The sequence below is a fragment of the Halichoerus grypus genome, chromosome 14 (assembly GCF_964656455.1).
Source record: "Halichoerus grypus chromosome 14, mHalGry1.hap1.1, whole genome shotgun sequence".
In the NCBI taxonomy this organism is placed as follows: domain Eukaryota; kingdom Metazoa; phylum Chordata; class Mammalia; order Carnivora; family Phocidae; genus Halichoerus; species Halichoerus grypus.
Genome location: NC_135725.1, coordinates 2,227,762 through 2,244,255, shown reverse-complemented (window position 1 = coordinate 2,244,255; position 16,494 = coordinate 2,227,762). Strand labels below are relative to the sequence as shown.

General features: G+C 50.2%; 1 protein-coding gene and 1 long non-coding RNA gene across 3 annotated transcripts in view; one reads left to right on the top strand and one right to left on the bottom strand.

The window, feature by feature from the left end:
* The window catches only part of SPIN1 (spindlin 1), an 81,583-nt gene extending 76,559 nt beyond the window's left edge, over positions 1 to 5,024 (bottom strand). The window contains exon 1 of one of the 2 annotated variants that reach the window (XM_078061384.1): positions 4,901 to 5,024. The gene's annotated coding sequence lies outside the window, so the exon portion shown is untranslated. Of the gene's footprint in view, positions 1 to 4,272; positions 4,403 to 4,900 lie in introns of those variants that run through there. The other variant, XM_078061386.1, reaches the window with a different exon arrangement.
* Positions 5,025 to 5,157: 133 nt separating this feature from the next.
* The window catches only part of LOC118519973 (uncharacterized), a 78,834-nt gene continuing 67,497 nt past the window's right edge, over positions 5,158 to 16,494 (top strand). Inside the window, exon 1 of the long non-coding RNA XR_013443732.1 lies at positions 5,158 to 5,294. This is a non-coding gene — a long non-coding RNA (uncharacterized LOC118519973). The remainder of the gene's footprint in view (positions 5,295 to 16,494) is intronic.

Here is a 16,494-nt window from a genome sequence, read left to right as displayed (position 1 = left end):
CATTTATAACAGCAATAGAATATAAACAATCTATGTTCATCATTAGGAAACTACAAGCACAAAAGAATGGAAAAGAGCTTATATAAAACAATCTCCAAAATATATTAAGTAAAAAAGAACAGTGTTGAGTTCTACCATCTGTTTAAAAACAAAAAGGAAATAAAAATATGTGTCCGTGCTTCTATTTGCAAAAATGAAACACTGGAAGAATAAACCAGAAATAAAAAAGGGGCACCATGGGAATGGTGCAGGAGACAGCAATGGAAGGACTATGAACATACCTTTGTAACACAACTTTGACTTTTGAACTACATATACATTTTACATACTAAAATTTTAAAAAATACATTAAACAAAAAATGCAATCCTTAAAACTTAAAGATTTCATATAAATCAAATTAATAATTAAACTGGTAACAATCAGAAAGAAAATACTTTCAAATCATTTTATAACTTGGAACGTCAACAGTGCATTCTTACGTGGATGCATCTTAAGAACTTTTAAGAACGGAAGAACTGTAATGAAATACAAACCAATACTTTATTGTTACTGGTGTTTTCAAACATTTATATACTGCAGAACAAGGGAAGTAATGTTGCAAAGAATGCAAATCTTCAACGTTAGACAAAAAAGGATGAACTCAAAGTAAAAACCCTGCAATGGTAAATCTAAAGTGAAAATATCAATACAAAATAAAATGTTATGTATTTCCCACAACTGTCCAATGAAAGTAGAGGCATCCCATTAGCAATACAGACACACTGCACCAGATTTTGGTATCTAAATTCCATCCCCCAGTAAAAGGAGCTAAAAGAACTGGCTGATCAGGAAAGCGCAAAGTCTTAGACATCCAGTATCAGAAAGCAAGAAATGGTTCAAAGATTAATGGGGTGGCATCCAAGGGAAGAGATCCAGCTTGAAGGGACTGCACCATGTCCAAGTGAGGGACAAGCTGAGGAAAAAGAATGAGGACTACTTGATTAACACACACTGAATACACAAAAATCCATGGGTTCACAGTGGTTTCAAAAGAGAAAAAAGCAAAAAGAAACTCACAACAAGCCAACCCTGTACACAGGAAAAAGGACATTCTGATCACTTGCCAGGACCCAGACTAATTAGTATTAACTAAGACATATGACTAGTTAATACATAAACATACATTCACATATAAATCTATAAACACAGATTCATATATCTAGGACTATGGAATTCATTTATAGATAAAAACACGTAGGCCACAAACAGGTCCAAAAATTACACCTACACTGTAAGGATAGAACTATAAGCAAACTGAGCAATTTATTATAAACAAATACAATCTAAGTTAAAAAAAAAAAAAAAGTTGTTCCACCTTTATTTTTATTTAAGCCATTTCTACACCCAACGTGGGACTTGAACTCATGACCCCGAGATCAAGAGCCACATGCTCTTCCGACTGAACCAGCCAGGCGTCCCTGCCTCATTTTTTTAAAAGACATTACTACAGTCTAAAAATATCTAAAATGGTATAAAAAATGCTTTACTAGTCTCTTTATTTACACTGTCAACACTTGGATAAAACATCCATGTAGAACGGATCCTTCTCCCTCCACGCCTTCCGCCCCCAAAACTCAACACATTTAACATTCTAGTGACTCCAGACCGATTCCCCTTGTCCCAGATGACTTCATCCATCACCTCCCACAGCCTGGACTAGAGATCCTGCTCCGGCAGACCTCTTCAGTGCACCTTTCATGCTGCTTAATGCCATCCAATGGCTTTCCCCACACACAGGATAAACACCAGCTGCCTTGATGGGGTATGCAGATTATGTAAAATCTGGTCCCAAATTCATGCTACACACACTGGCCATGCCAAACTACACGTGGTGTCAGCAGTGGTAATGTCATCATCACCATCATCGGTACCCACGGGGCACCTACCACAGAGCCCTAGGGGCTTACACTTGATGAGGTAGGTGTGCTCATCCTGTTCAACAGATAAACACACTCATAGAGCTAAATGCTAAGATGGGGCAATCTTTGGTTGGGATTCAAATCCAGGACAGTCTCAAACACCCTCCACATGCCTCTGCTGCTGCTGCCCCTCCACCTGGACTTCTCTGCTCTCCTGCTCTACACTCTTGACCCTGCTGGAGCACTGCCTTCTCTTCCAGATGCCCTCAGCACGAATTCCTACATCACGTGCATGCATGCCTTCCCTACCAGACTGTAAGGTCTACAAGGGCACATCTTTATGTATTATACGCATACACAGCTCGTTTTAGTAAGAACTTATGGCAATTTTAAAGCCATAAGCACCCAACAAAGAATTAAAAATTACACTGAATACTGGAGCACAACTAAGCAAACTGTTCACCTCAACATTAAAAACATCATGCTAGTAACTACAGCCAAGTTCAAAAGCAGGAAGAGAAGGAAATCAACAATGATTGGCAGTGGCGGTTGCATTTCAGGACTGCACTGGGAACCCTACAAATCCACTTAATTCTCACCATAGCCTCATGGGACACGTCTCCTCCCAGTTTACAGCTGAGAAATGGCAAGTCCATGAGGTGGGGGGGGATCTGTTGTGTAGCTTCAGACCAGTATCGAGTGGGGCGGGATTTCCACCCAGACTCTCCAGAGCTGAAGGCCATGCCATCTCCATAGCCAACTCCAGAGCCCATAGCCTTTTCACAACACCATAATGTCTGCCAAATCAAACAAAATACTTGGGCAAAATAATTGATTCCCTCTTCCAAGTTCTTCTCATTCAAGGAACAAGGGGAAAAAAAACCATTTAATTAAGCATCAATAAATAGAAGGAAGTATTTACGTAGACGTGTATTAACTGCTCTTTCTCAGCAAATCAAGATCCTGCTAACAACTAAACCAGAATACTCAACAGCATTATTTTTAATCTGTAAATAACCCATGTGATTAATTCTTCAGAAACAATATCCTTACCACATATTTTTAATGTACCAGAAAAAACACTAACAATTAAGGAGTGCAGCAAGTCAAGTTATGAGCGTGTGGGCAATCGGGTGAAGTCACAGGGAAGTGAAAACACTGTAATTAAATTTCTCCAGTTACAACTTCAAATTAATAATTCTCGTATCTTAAGACTAAGGCAGATTTGAGATACCGTCATGAGATGCACAGGCACTCACAAACCACACCAACCTCCCCGTTCACGATGAAGGCACAGGAACCATGACCTAAGATGCACTGTGAGGACAGCAATGACCAACTTTTCATTGTTACCTGGATTTCATGGGTGCTGAAACAAAACGAAACAAAAAGAGATCTGCAGCCAACTATGGAAACAGTACCGCAGTATTTCTCAGAGCTCTTAATTCGACGCACTGAACTCTGACCCTAAGGGAGGACAGAACACAGCACTGTTCCCCAAACTGAGGTGACCAAGGAACCCTTTGTTTTTCCTGTGGCATCTCTTAGAACTACCATCACAAAAACACCATCTTAAGCAACACCACTTCAGATATTCCAAAACTAAGTAAATACTGTTACCGTATTCCGAATTGGAAACTGAAGGTACGATCAGAGCAGTACTAGCGAAATTCCTAGGTTCAGCCAAAGTCTTTGAAAAAAAATTCTAAGTCAAACATAAAGAACTAGAAGTCCTTTTCTTGCCCTACCACCCATTTCGCACCATCTTAACATCACTTCGCTACTCAAGATGAAAAATAAATTCTATTTTCTCACAAGAAACTAATACCTACCATCTATAATTTTGACATCAACAAAGAGTGCGACCTTTCCTTGCTATCAAGGCCAGGAACGAACGTTCCGTCTATTCCGGGCGATGACAACTTGGGGATGTTGCCCATCAAGCAAGGCTGGGGAAAGCCTGCCCCTCTCCTCTGACCCGGTCTGAAAGGTCACCACCTCTGAAGGGCCTTCACAAACTCGGCCGCCCTGGGAACACCCAAGTGCAGCTCGATTTTCATTTCCTAACAAACGCTATGCAGAAGGCAGTGACTGCCCTCTCCGTCCACCCTCCCAGACTGCAGAGCTCCTTCCAGAAAATTCCAACAGAAGAAAGTTACAGGTGTTGGCATTTCGGCAGGCCCGTGGTCCCCGGCTCCTGGCGCGTCACCCGGCTGAGGGTGCCCTGCTCTGCCTCCTGATGGACTCGCCAACACAGCCCCGCAACCCGCGTGTGCCGCCCCAACGTGCACGACTCCCCGTCCAGACCGGGCCCCGACCACACGGCACACACGCCAACACAAGCCGCCGCACCAACAGACGCGGGGCGCCCACCTCGCGGCCGTTTCCACCGTCGCGGCCCCCCGAAACCGGGTCCGAGGAGGCGCGCGAGGCCACCCCGGGCACTGCGCAAGCTTCCGCGTCGTGCGGCTCATCCCGGCGCCCGGGGCGCAGCGCGCTCAAGGTCACCCGGGATGCGGGGGCGCGCGGCGCGATGGGCAGACCCCGGCTGGGGCAGGAGGCAGGGGCGACCCGGGCCCGCAGGGAGGGAGGACTGGCGGCCGCCCCGCCCCGCCCCTCCCCCACCGCCCCGCCCCGCCCGGGGGTCCCGTCCCCCGCCCCGCCCGACGGGTTATGCAACGCTCCCGCGCCCCGCCCCCGCCGCCCCCCGCCCGCCGGCGCCCAGGCCTGCGGAACAAAGCGCGCGGGGCCCGCGGCCGGGCGGGCCGGGCGGCCGCCATGTTGGCGGGGGCGGCGAACAAAGGCGCGCGGCCCGAGCCCGAGGCCCCCCGCCCCGCGGCCCGGCCGGCAGGGGGCGCTGTGCAGGCGCCGCCCGCGCCCGGACAATGCGCCGCGGCCCGGCCGCCGCTCCCCGGGCGCCGCCGCCCCGCAGCGCGCCCCGCCCGCGCCCCTTCCCCGCCCCCCGAGCGGCGCCCGCTCCACCGCGGCGCGCGGGTCTCACCTGCCGGCCGCCCAGGCCGCCGTCCGCAGCCCGCGGGCCCCGCCGTCCCGCGCCGCACTCCCGCCCCGGCCCGACCGAGCCAGACGGCACCGCCCCGCCCCCGCTCCGCTCCGCGGCCGCCGCCGCCCGCCCCCGGCCGCACGGCGCACGCGCACTGCGCTCGCCGACTGCGCCGGCCGCGCCGCCCGGCCCCGGCCCGACGGGCCGCACTGCGCACGCGCCGCAGGCAGCGGGTGGGGCCTGGCGGCAGGGCGGGGCCTGGAGCCCTGACTAGATCCGGCGACGCTCACCTGGAAGCGGGGCGGGGCCTGGCCAGGAGGTGGGAGAAGGCCTGGGAGCCGGGCTTGGCTAGAGGCGGGACTGGGCCTGGCGCGACTCACCGGCGGCGAGGCAGGTGGGGCGGGACGGAGGGCGACAGGGCCTGGCGTCTGGGTGGGGGCTGGCGGGCGGCGGGCTGGGCCTGGAGCTGCGCACCTGGCGGCAGGGAGAGCGGGGCGGGATGAAGCTGGACCAGGGTCGGCGGCGGGGCGGGACTGGTGGGCGGCGGAGCGGGGAATGGCGCCACTCACCTGGCGACCGGGAAGTTGGGAGGGGGCGGCGCGGGCCAGGGCCTGGCGGCGGGTCAGGGCGTGGAGTTGCTCACCTGGTGGCGGGGCTGGCGGTGAACAGAGCAGGGCGGGCTTAATGCCGCTCTCAGCAGGCAGCGGGGCGGGTGGGGAGCGGGGCTGGGCCTCCTGGGCGCTGGGGCCTGGCGCCGCTCACCTGGGGCCTGGGCGTGCGGGACCGAGCAGGGCTGACCTGGCGCCGCACTGGCCAGGTGGCGGCGTGGGCGGCTGGGGCGGGGCCGAGGGGCGGGGCCTGGCGCGCGTCTCACCTGCTGGCTCGGGGGCGGCTGGGCGGGGCCCGGGGCCGGACCCCAGGTGCGCGCCTGGAAGGGGCGGTGTTCGGGGCGCCGAGCCCCGGGAGCCAGGGGCGCCACGGCTCGCGCCGGAAGTCAAGCATCCTGGGAAGTTTCGTTTTCGCTTGGTGGGAGGACTTTCACGGATTGACCGGCCCTTCTCGTTCTGGGATTTAAGCCGCAAGACGTCCTGCAGCGCGCGCGCCGCCGGGGTGGATGAGGCCGGGTACGGTGGTAGGGGCGTCCGCGGGCTGAGCCGTGGCCGTCTGGACGCAGCCCCGCGCCGGGCAGGGCGCCAGTCTCCAGCGCTGGCCCGCTTCCCACGCGCGGACCCGCCGCCGCACTGCGCCGCAGCCCCGCGCCCCTGTCCGCGCGGACCCCGGGCGTCGCCCACCCACCTGCCCCGCCGCGCGGGGCAGGGGATCTCTGCAGACCCGCGCCTCTGTCCGCCGGGACCCGGGCCTCGCCCACCCATCTGTGACCTTGAGAGCCTGGCCCCCACCACGCACGAGAGAAGTCGACCAGCTCTCCTCCGAGATCGGGAGCAAGGCATTCCCACGGTCACCCGTGAACTCGTTTGACTCGTTTCACCCAAGATGCCCCTTGAGTGTTTTGTTGGTTGTTTGCGGGAGGAATGAAGCGGGAACAGTATTGACTCCTGCTGAGTTGAGTGCAGGACCTGAAGGCTGAACCCGGAGTCTAAGCCAAGCCCCGGCACCCCAGCCTGGAGCTCTGCGCTCACGGTCCACACCCCGGGGGCCAGGAGCTTTCCCCTCCCCCCGCCCCCAGCAGCAGGTCACAGCCGCCGTGGTTCCTCGAGTGCAGTCGCACTGCCGGGTCGTGGGAAAGCACCTCACCCAGTGCTGTCAGGTCAGATGACAGGGCTCCTGGAGAGCGCTCTAGGCTCTGGCCTGCAGCACGACTGGTAGTCAGCATTGCTCTGCGGGATCTTGCTGGCAGCTTTCCTTCCCTCCCAAATAAGACGGATACGTGCCTGCTTAAGCCATTAAAGCTCATCTCAGGTGACACACTTGGCGTGCGCCGGGACCTCGCAGGCCAACTAGAGAGCCCATTTAGACACAGACATAGAAGTGTGTCGCTGTAGTTAGCAGTGAGGAAGCGCTGGAAAGTTGTGGTTTTGTGTTTAATGTTTATGGCGCAGACCGTAATGGAGCAGATCAGGAACCAGGAGGGGTGGGCCCCAGGCAGGGGCCAAGGAGACAGCCGGTCGGAGCCTTCAGTGCTGTACGCCCCGTGTCCACCTTGCCACTGTCGACATTTGAGGCTGAGTCATTCTTTTTGAAGGGGGATGTTTGGCAGCATCCTTGGCCTCTGCCCACTAAATGCCGGTAGCACGCACCTTCCCCGACATTATGACAGTCAAAATGGTCTCCAGACAAAGCCAAATCCCTTTTCCCATCCCCTCCATCCTGGAGAACCCCCCAGGTTAAATTTTGCCTCTAGTGATGATCACTGGGAGCTGTCAACAATGCACAGGCTGGGGTGTGAGCCAACCCTATGTCAGAAAGGGCCGCACTCCCTCCCTCCTAAGCAACCACTCCTGCCAGGAGTATCTCACCCGCCCTCTCCTCAGAAGCCTTGCTCCTTAGCATGCTGAATGTCAAAAATGGGCTTTTACATCACCCATGTAAATCTGCCAAAAATTTTTTAAATGAATCTAGTTACAGGGGGGAAAATCAGACAAATCCATTGAGAGACTTTGTGCAAAACAGCTCCACTGGACTTTTCAAAAAGTCAGTATCAAAAAAAAACAAACAGAAAAGCTAGGGAATCAGGGCCAGACATAAGAGACCACAACCAAATCCATCACATGACCCCCAATCCTATACCACTTTGAAGGAAAGAAGCTGTGAAAGAGATTTGGGGAACAGTTGAAAGATTTTTATATGAAATATATTTCAGAGAGACTATTGCTGAATTATCATTAAATGTTTTAGTGTGGTGACATCTATCACATTGCCCTTGTTCTTAGGGGATGTGTCCTGAATTATTTGAAGTGAAGAGTCCTGGAGGCTACAACTTATTTTCAAATGGTTCAGAAACAGATATATTTTATCTAGAGATAAAGCAAGTGTAACAAAATGTTAACAGTTGGTACATTTAAGTGATGGGTATATGTGTGTTCATTGTCTGATTCAACTTTTCTGGAAAACTGAAATTTTTCAAAATAACAAGTTGGAAAAGTGGAACCCCAGTTACATCATGAATCTCTAGAATGGGATGCTCAGTAAGCAGTCCGTGCCTCCTTCCAACTTGCTAACCAAGCATTTCCAGAAACCTAAAGATACAGTTTTTTTTTTTTTTACAGTTTCTCAACCATACTTGACATCTGGAGATTAGGTCAGATGAGCCTACATATATTTTTCCTTCTGCAGGAACTTTATTGCTGGGAAATATAAATTGGCATGTTAATAGTTCAACCTCTACTAGGCCTATGTCTCTCTCTCTCTCTTTTTTTTTTAAGATTTTATTTATTTACTTGAGAAAGAGAGATGGAGCAAGCATGGGGAGGAGCAGAGGGAGAGAGAATCTTAAGCAGGCTCCACACACATTGCAGAGCCCAACACAGGGCTCGATCCTACAAGGCTAAGATAATGACCTGAGCCAAAACCAAGAGCCAGACACTTAACCAACTGAGCAACCCAGGTGCCCCTAAGGCTATGTCTCTTAATGCTGGGTCCCTGGACTCCTACTTGGGGAGAGGACATTTCTGCCCCAAAGATGAATACATCTGTGATATGGTAGTGGGGTGAGCTTAGACCCACAGCAAACCTTGGTGTATTGGTATACTTACCCCACTGACCTTGTTGTGTTAGTTAGAAACCAACCTTCAGAAGCCTTTTCAAGTTATATTTATTATAAAATAATCCAGTTGTTCAACACAGCAAAAAGTATTCAATATGCATCATACACACCATGGACAGGGATAATTCTTTGTATTAGTTTAGCCTCTAGGTGGATGAGTTTGATGAGCTACCAGTCTTCTTGTAGGTAGGGATGCTCTCTCCCTATTGGATACCTGGGTCATCTTCCCGTTGGCCCAATAGCCCGCTACCCCCCAGGCAGTGGGGGCAAAGACTGTTGAACTGGGAACACTCAGGCTCCTTGCATGTCTAACATGTTGGTCCTTACGACTGGAGCTCAGGCTGGCCCATCCACTCCCACCTGTGGCTCCAGATTTCTGGCTGTGCTAATGAGGCAGCCCTAGCAGGTGAATCCTGATAAGACGGTGGCCTTCCCAGGACAGAGGCATCTCTTCTGCGCTGGTCCTGATGAGGCACTGGGGCTAGATCTCTGGCTGGAAGCCACCTTGATACACACTGCAGAAGGATGTGCAAGATCTAGCGCTGTCATCCAGTGCAGAGGTGACCAGGGCTCACTTGCAGTGGGACCAGAAATGGGAGGGGTAAGGAGAGCTCAGAAAGGGGCAGGGTCACCTCTGCCTGGAACTTCTCCAGGTATTTACCCTCCTCAGGGCTCCTGGAGGCTGGAATGGGTGGGGATGGATTCTCCAAGCCTCTTCTCATCCTCTTGTCACTTGATCTCTCGTAAGACCCTTTCTTTCTGTCCTCTGCTGTATGTCCACTGCCTGGACTAGAGCAGAGAGAGAGAGAGAGTTCAGTGAGGATCCTGCACACCATTTGTGGTCTACAGATGGCTTCCCGGGTTTGCTGCACAACCTCAGTGCAGATGTTACTCTTCTAGGGGAAGTAATCCATCAGGAAAAAACTCAGGTTCTCCGGAGATGCTAATGTAGGCTCTGGAGGGCCACACAGTCCCAGGCCTAGACCCTGGCTCCTGACCCCTTTCCCCACACCCAAGGCCCTCCAGGGTCCACCTCAACTGGGAGGGTGTAAATCCCCTCCCTTTCCACTCTGAATGGAGGGGCCTGGATACCTTGCTTTCCAGGAAGCCTCAGACCAGGTAGATCCCACACAGAAGCTTCTTCCTTGTAAAGTGAGAGGGAGCCAGCATGTTATAATCCCCTCTCCCTGGAAGCCTGGCAGCAGTGGGACAAGAAGGGCCAGAGGACCCTCCTCTCAGGAATCCTGTCTCTCCAAGCACATCGTTGGCTTAATAACTTGCTCCTGGAGCTTCAGCAAAATCACAAATTAGAGCGCCCCGCTCCCTCCAGGCTTCTCTCAAACAACTGAAACTGTCAGGGCCCTGCCGAATGAAGAAGCGACCAGAAGAGCCTTTCCACCTGCTGGCTCGACAAATGTCAAACAACCCGGGCACTGCATTAGCCTCTGTAGGGGACACTATGTCCACAGCCACAAGAACGTTTACACTTTGTGTTCATGGAGGGAATATCACGTGGTGCGAGGGACATGTTTGCAGAAAGAAGGACTCCAACAGAAACGGCAGGAGCAGAGTTCAGCCATCTGGTCAACCAGGCAGCTTCCTCCCCCAGTTCACTTCTGTGCCCCTCCAGGTCATTCTCTACACAGCAGGCAAATAAATGCTCTCAAATGTCTCCTCAGAAGCCTGCCATGACCACCTGCACAAGTCGATTGTTCTGTTCTCTGTGACGTACTTCCTTGTTTATTTCTCCTGGGAACACTGATTCTCCTTTGCAATCACATACAGTATTGATTCGTTTATGTGTGGATTGCCTGTTCCCCACCCCATTATAAAGTCCAGATGGCAGAGACAAGATCTGTTATCCTTATCAATATACCTCCTGAAGGACAGTAAGGACTCAGCAGCTATTGATTATAGATGAAAGTATGACTTGTTCCGGGAATACTGGATCATGTGGATTTATTAGGACAAAGGGCTTGTAAAGGGGCTCAAATGCCAGAACATCGGGCAATTTAAGTTAAGTTCTCATTACCTACTCTTACAAGGTTATGTCAAGGATCAAAATAAATTCTGTATAGCTCTACACACACACAAGGGAGTTTCACCATCCAGGAGGACACAGCTGAAGATGTTCAGTTGGGTTTGTGGGGCGGCTGCTGAATCAATCTGGTACTATCTGGAGGAGAATTAGAGAGAGAATCATGAACTACAGGAGACCATGAAGAAGGCCATGGTAATAATGTTGGGGGACAGCTTTAGGCTGAATGGAGTGCTCATGGAAAGGATAATATAACTTCCAAACAGCAAGCACACTGGACACTTGATGGTAGGGGGAATTTCTGTTTTATTGGATGGCACTATGGTCAGGTTGAAAGGGAGGAAAGCCTCATCATTTAAAAAAAAGTCCTGGGGCGCCTGGGTGGCTCAGTCATTAAGCGTCTGCCTTCGGCTTAGGTCATGATCCCAGGGTCTTGATTCTGGGATCGAGCCCCGTATCCGGCTGCCTGCTCTGTGGGGAGTCTGCTTCTCCCTCTCCCACTCCCCCTGCTTGTGTTCCCTCTCTCGCTGTGTCTCTCTGTCAAATAAATAAATAAAATCTTTTAATAAATAAGTAAATAAGTCCTGAGGATTTTGATTAAATGTTATGAGGATAATGCAATTTTGCTGATTTCTCTCAACAGATTAGTTTTGCCTGTGTTTGAACTTTTTATGAATGGAATCGAACAGTGACATGCCTGCATATCACATACACCTTCAGTATTATATATGCATCCCGGGGATACTGCATACAAACTGGAAGACAGCTGCTGTAGGATATATCCCTAGAAGTGGGATTGATGAAGTATATGTGTTACTAGATACCACACCTAGACAACGTATCAGAATTTTAGATCTCTGCCAATTTATTAGGTGAACAAAACCATATCCCATGATAGTTTGCATTTGCATTTCTCTCAGTATAAGAGAAACTGGTCTCTTTTCATATGTTTAAAAGTCATTTGGTCCTAGGGAATGCACTACAAACTATTAGAAGTCATAAACGAATTCAGCAACGTTGCAGGATATAAGATCAATATACAGAAATCAATTGTGTTTTAAAGTATAGTAGTAATAAGCAAACTAAAAGATTAAGGAAACGATTCCTACAACATGGATGGACTTAGAGGGTATTATAATAAGTCAAAGACAAATGCCATATAATTTCATTTATATGTGGAATCTAAAAAACAAAACAAAAAGCGGAAACAGACCCATAAAGACAGAACAAACTGACAGTTGCAGGAAGGGAGGCGGGTGGGGGGATGGGCACAGCGGGGGAAGGGGAGAGGGAGGTCGCGGCCTCCAGTGACGGGATGACCAAGTCACAGGAATACAGGGTGGAACAGTACTGGGATAGTGGTGCCCGGTGACAGACGGCAGCCACACTTGCGCGGAGTGCAGCGTAATGCGTGGGCTTGTGGACTCACTATGTTGCACGCCAGACACTAATGGAACATTGTGTGTCGATTATACTTTACTTTAAAAAAATTTTAAAAGGAAATTCCTTCTATAATAGATTTCAAAAGAATAAAACAGGAATAAATTTAATAAAAGAAGTGCCAAGTTCATACCCTGAAAATCACCAAACAGTGTTGAAATTAAAGAACTAAGTCGCAGACTAAAAGACTTCATATTTATAGGTGGCAATACTCCCCAGATGGATCTACAGGTTCAGTGCAATCCATCTCAAAATCCCAGCTGATCCTTTTTTTTTTTTGCAAAAATTGACAAGCTGATCCTAAAATTTGTGTACAAATTTAAGGATTCCAGGATAGCCAAAGCAATATTGAAAAAGAAGAGTAAAGCATGAGGAATCACACTTCTTGATTGTTGAACTTCCTACAAAGCTGCAGTAACAAAGACATCGTGGGACTGCTATAGGAATAGATATATAGAAAGATGGAATAAAACAGCCCAGAAATAAACCCTCATATTTGCAAGCAATTGATTTTCGACGGGGCACCAAGCCAGTCTTTTCAACAAATGGTGCTGGGACAAGTGTATATTCATATGTAAAAAAATGAGGTTGGACCCCCCCCCCCACTTCACACTGTGTGTTAAGTATTAACTCAAAATGTGTTAAAGACCTAAATGTAAGAACTATAGAGTGCTTAGGAGAAAATATAGGTGTAAATCTTTGTGACCTTGGATTAGAGCAGTGGTTTCTTAAATACAACACCAAAAGCACAAGCAGTAAATGGAAAAATAGGTAAACTATTGATCACCGAAATTAAAACTTGAGCTCCAAAGAACACCATCAAAAATATGTAAAGGGCCGCCTGGGTGGCTCAGTCGGTTAAGCGTCTGCCTTCGGCTCAGGTCATGATCCCAGGGTCCTGGGATCGAGTCCCGCATCGGTCTCCCTGCTCGCCAAGGAGTCTGCTTCTCCCTCTCCCTCATCCCCCCCCCATGCTCTCTCTCAAAGAAATGAATAAAACCTTCAAAAAATGTGTAAAGAAAACGCACAGAATGGGAGAAAATATCTGAAAATCACATATTTGAAAAAGGACTTGTGTATAGAACACGTAAAGAACTTACGATAATAAAGCAGCAAACAACTCAATTAAGAATGGACCACAGATCAGAATAGGTAATTCTCCCAAAATGATAAGCAAATGGCCAATGAGCCCCGGAAAAGACATTCACTGTCATCATTGTCACCTCTCAAAAGGGCCACAGAGGGTATGATTCCATTTATACAAATGCCCAGAATAGGCCAATCCATGGAGGCAGAAAGTAGATGAGCGGTTACCCAGGACTGGGCGCAGGGGTAACGGAAGCTTCCCAGGATTGTTGTGATGACGGGCACACAGCTACATGAATGTACCGAATGCCATTGAGTTGGACACTTTAAATGGGTGAGCTGTCTGTCTGCTGCATGAATTTTCTCTCAAAACAAGCTGCTAAATAAAGGAATAAAACAGAAAAACGTCATTGGACGGCTATGTCTTGTGAATTGTCCATGGCCTCGGTCGGTCTACTCTTTTACTTGGATTTTTGTTTTATTTTTCTCCTTTGTTTATAGGAACTCTTTACATGTTGAAGAATATTAGTCTTTTATCACATGCTGGCAAGATTTTTACCTGATTTTTCGGTTTGTTTCTTATTTTGTTTCTGGCATTATTTTTTCCTGCAAAGGTTTAAAAGTTGTATACAAGCAGATTTGGTGCTATTACGTTGCCTCTTCATTTTTTTACCATGTTTGGAAAGACCTTCCCTATAATGAGATAATGCATTTTTTCCTCTCATATTCAGAAACTTTTCTTTTTTGGGTTCTTTAGGAACTTAGAATGATACACTATAAGTTTAAGCACTAGAAGAGATTAATTTCGACTTTGTCTTTAAACATTTCCCCATGTTTTTAATGGGGCTTCCATTGTCAAGTACCCAAAACCACTTATATTCATCCTCTATCACGTTTAAATATTAGTCTGTATCATTCAGAGATGACTTCCCTAGAAATCCAAAGCACGCTTTCCCGAGGGTCACGAGTGTGTGTGTGTGTGTGTGTGTGTGTGTGTGTGTGTTCCTAGGGGGCACACCCTGTCTACGAGGCTGGAACACAGAGCCTGGCACCCTCTTCCCCTGGCCCTATTCACCTCCAGAGCATAAAGGCATAAAAGCTCACTTCTTTGATTTGAAAAATGGGAATAATTAGCATACAATTGGAGAGATTAAATCTGTGAAGCCCCAGTGCTTGCAAACAATGACCCTGCTTTCAAGGCCATCTACCAACTTCAGTTTGGGTGTGTGAGGTTGGTACCCCACTGGGACTGACGCTAGGCACACCTCTTCCTGTTGTGAGGGTGACTCAGGCTGACCAAAGTCCAGGCACACGCGGCGGTGAGCACCCGGGGTCACCCCCGCCGTGCCCCTGGTGGCCAGGACAAGACCAAGACGGACCGAGCACTCTGCTAAGATTCCAGCGCCCTAGACAGCCCGGGGCCAGAGGGCTCCTGCCCCGTGATCTGTGCCAAGCCCTGACTCTGGGGCCCTTTCCTGGCATCACGAGACTTCTCGGCCTGGGAGGAAGAGAGCATCTTGATCTCAGGAGGGCAGGGCAGGGCTGACCTCACTTGCTCTCCCCACATGCCCAAATCCACATGTCCTTAGGGACCTGCGTTTGAGCCTCAGACCCAGCTCATAGGCTTCCCGTTTCTGTCTCAAACTAACAGCCTCTACCCTGAGACCTCGGAAGCCTACTTTGTCCGTCAAAAGGCAAGAATTTTTTTTTTTTTTTTTTAAGATTTTATTTATTTATTTGACAGAGAGAGACACAGCGAGAGAGAGAACACAAGCAGGGGGAGTGGGAGAGGGAGAAGCAGGCTTCCTGCCGAGCAGGGAGCCCAATGCAGGGCTCGATCCCAGGACCTGGAATCATGACCTGAGCCGAAGGCAGACGCTTAACGACTGAGCCACCCAGGGGCCCCAAAAGGCAAGAATTTTGTTCTCCTCAGTTCTCCTGACGCCCCTCCGTCAAGCAGAGGTGTTCGCATGCTCTAAACGGATGAATTTCAAACATGTTTGATCGGGCAGCTAGAAGCCCCACGCATCCCCATGTGCGTGGAAATATGCCTCTTTGGTATATTATTCTGAGCCAAGGCTCTTGAAAAGAGCAAATGCCGGGAGAGGCTTTCTCTGAAGGACTTCATCCACTGAAGACGGAGCCTCAGAGAGCAGCTCAGCTGTGGTCGGCCCTCAGGGTTTGACGCACCAGGGAAGACTGGCTCTCATCAGAGCAGAGGAGACTAGAAGACACCACCAACCACACCCAGAAAGACTTTGTCCCCACCTGTTGTTACAGAACAAAAATGCAGCCCAGTAAGTTTGCAGATCTACCTGGCTATCTTCCTTAGCTCCTGAATAGGGCAGCCGCCCACCCAGCAGGTAGAGGGACTCCGGAGGAGCTCTAGGAATGCAAGCATTTTATAGGCAGAAGGGGTGGTACAATTAGCAAAAGTGAGGTAGGGCTGCTCCAGGCGAGGTCACCTTCCCTGAGGGGGAAGGGCGGGGGCCTTACAGTGCAGACCACCTCCCTTTCCCTCCAGGGGTGGCGCCAGCCCGGTGGCAGATCCCTTCACTGCTGCCCCGAAGAAGGTTCCCGACTGGCCGGTCAAGACTGTATTTCTAGGCGAGGTGGAAACTGCAGTTGCTTGGGAGTTAAGCCGTGGTTTGGGGATACCATCCCGGCCGTGATTGTTTTGTTTTGTCCCATCCTCTCTTCCAAGGGCCCAGTCATTCTTCCTCCCCCTAAGAGGCCCCCTCCCCTGCCCCTATCAGGGCGAACAGAGAAGCTTTTACATCTGACCGCCTTTGGGACACTCACTTTTATCCCATGACACCCGTTCATGCAATATTAAAATCTAACAAATCAGTATGCCTTTTGTTCCGTGTGCCGGCCTGCCCTCAGAGTATGTCACAGACCCGGGCCTGGAGCTGGGCGCTGGTGGAGGTCTTGCCTGCGCCCCCTTCCAAGCGAGCGCACCTCCCCAGGCTGGAGACAGGCACCTGCAGTGAGCCCAGAAGGTGCCACAGGGGTTCAGATACACCTCAGCGGCCCAGAGTCAGCAGTGTCCCCGCCCCTCACGGAGCCGCCCTGAGCTGGGCCCTGGCAGAGGAAGGAGGATGGGCAGGCCCTCCAGGCCCAGGGCCCCCAGCCCCCCCCCGGCACCCCACCATGTTGGCCTGCCTGCCCCCAACGCATCAATGTTCTCCCAATGCTGGGAGATTTTCCCTCATCGCTCGCTTTAAGCAACATTATTATAATATGGCTTGGAGTCATTATCTCCGTGTTTCTTCTGCTCAGGGTTGTTGTTTTTTGTTCTTGCTT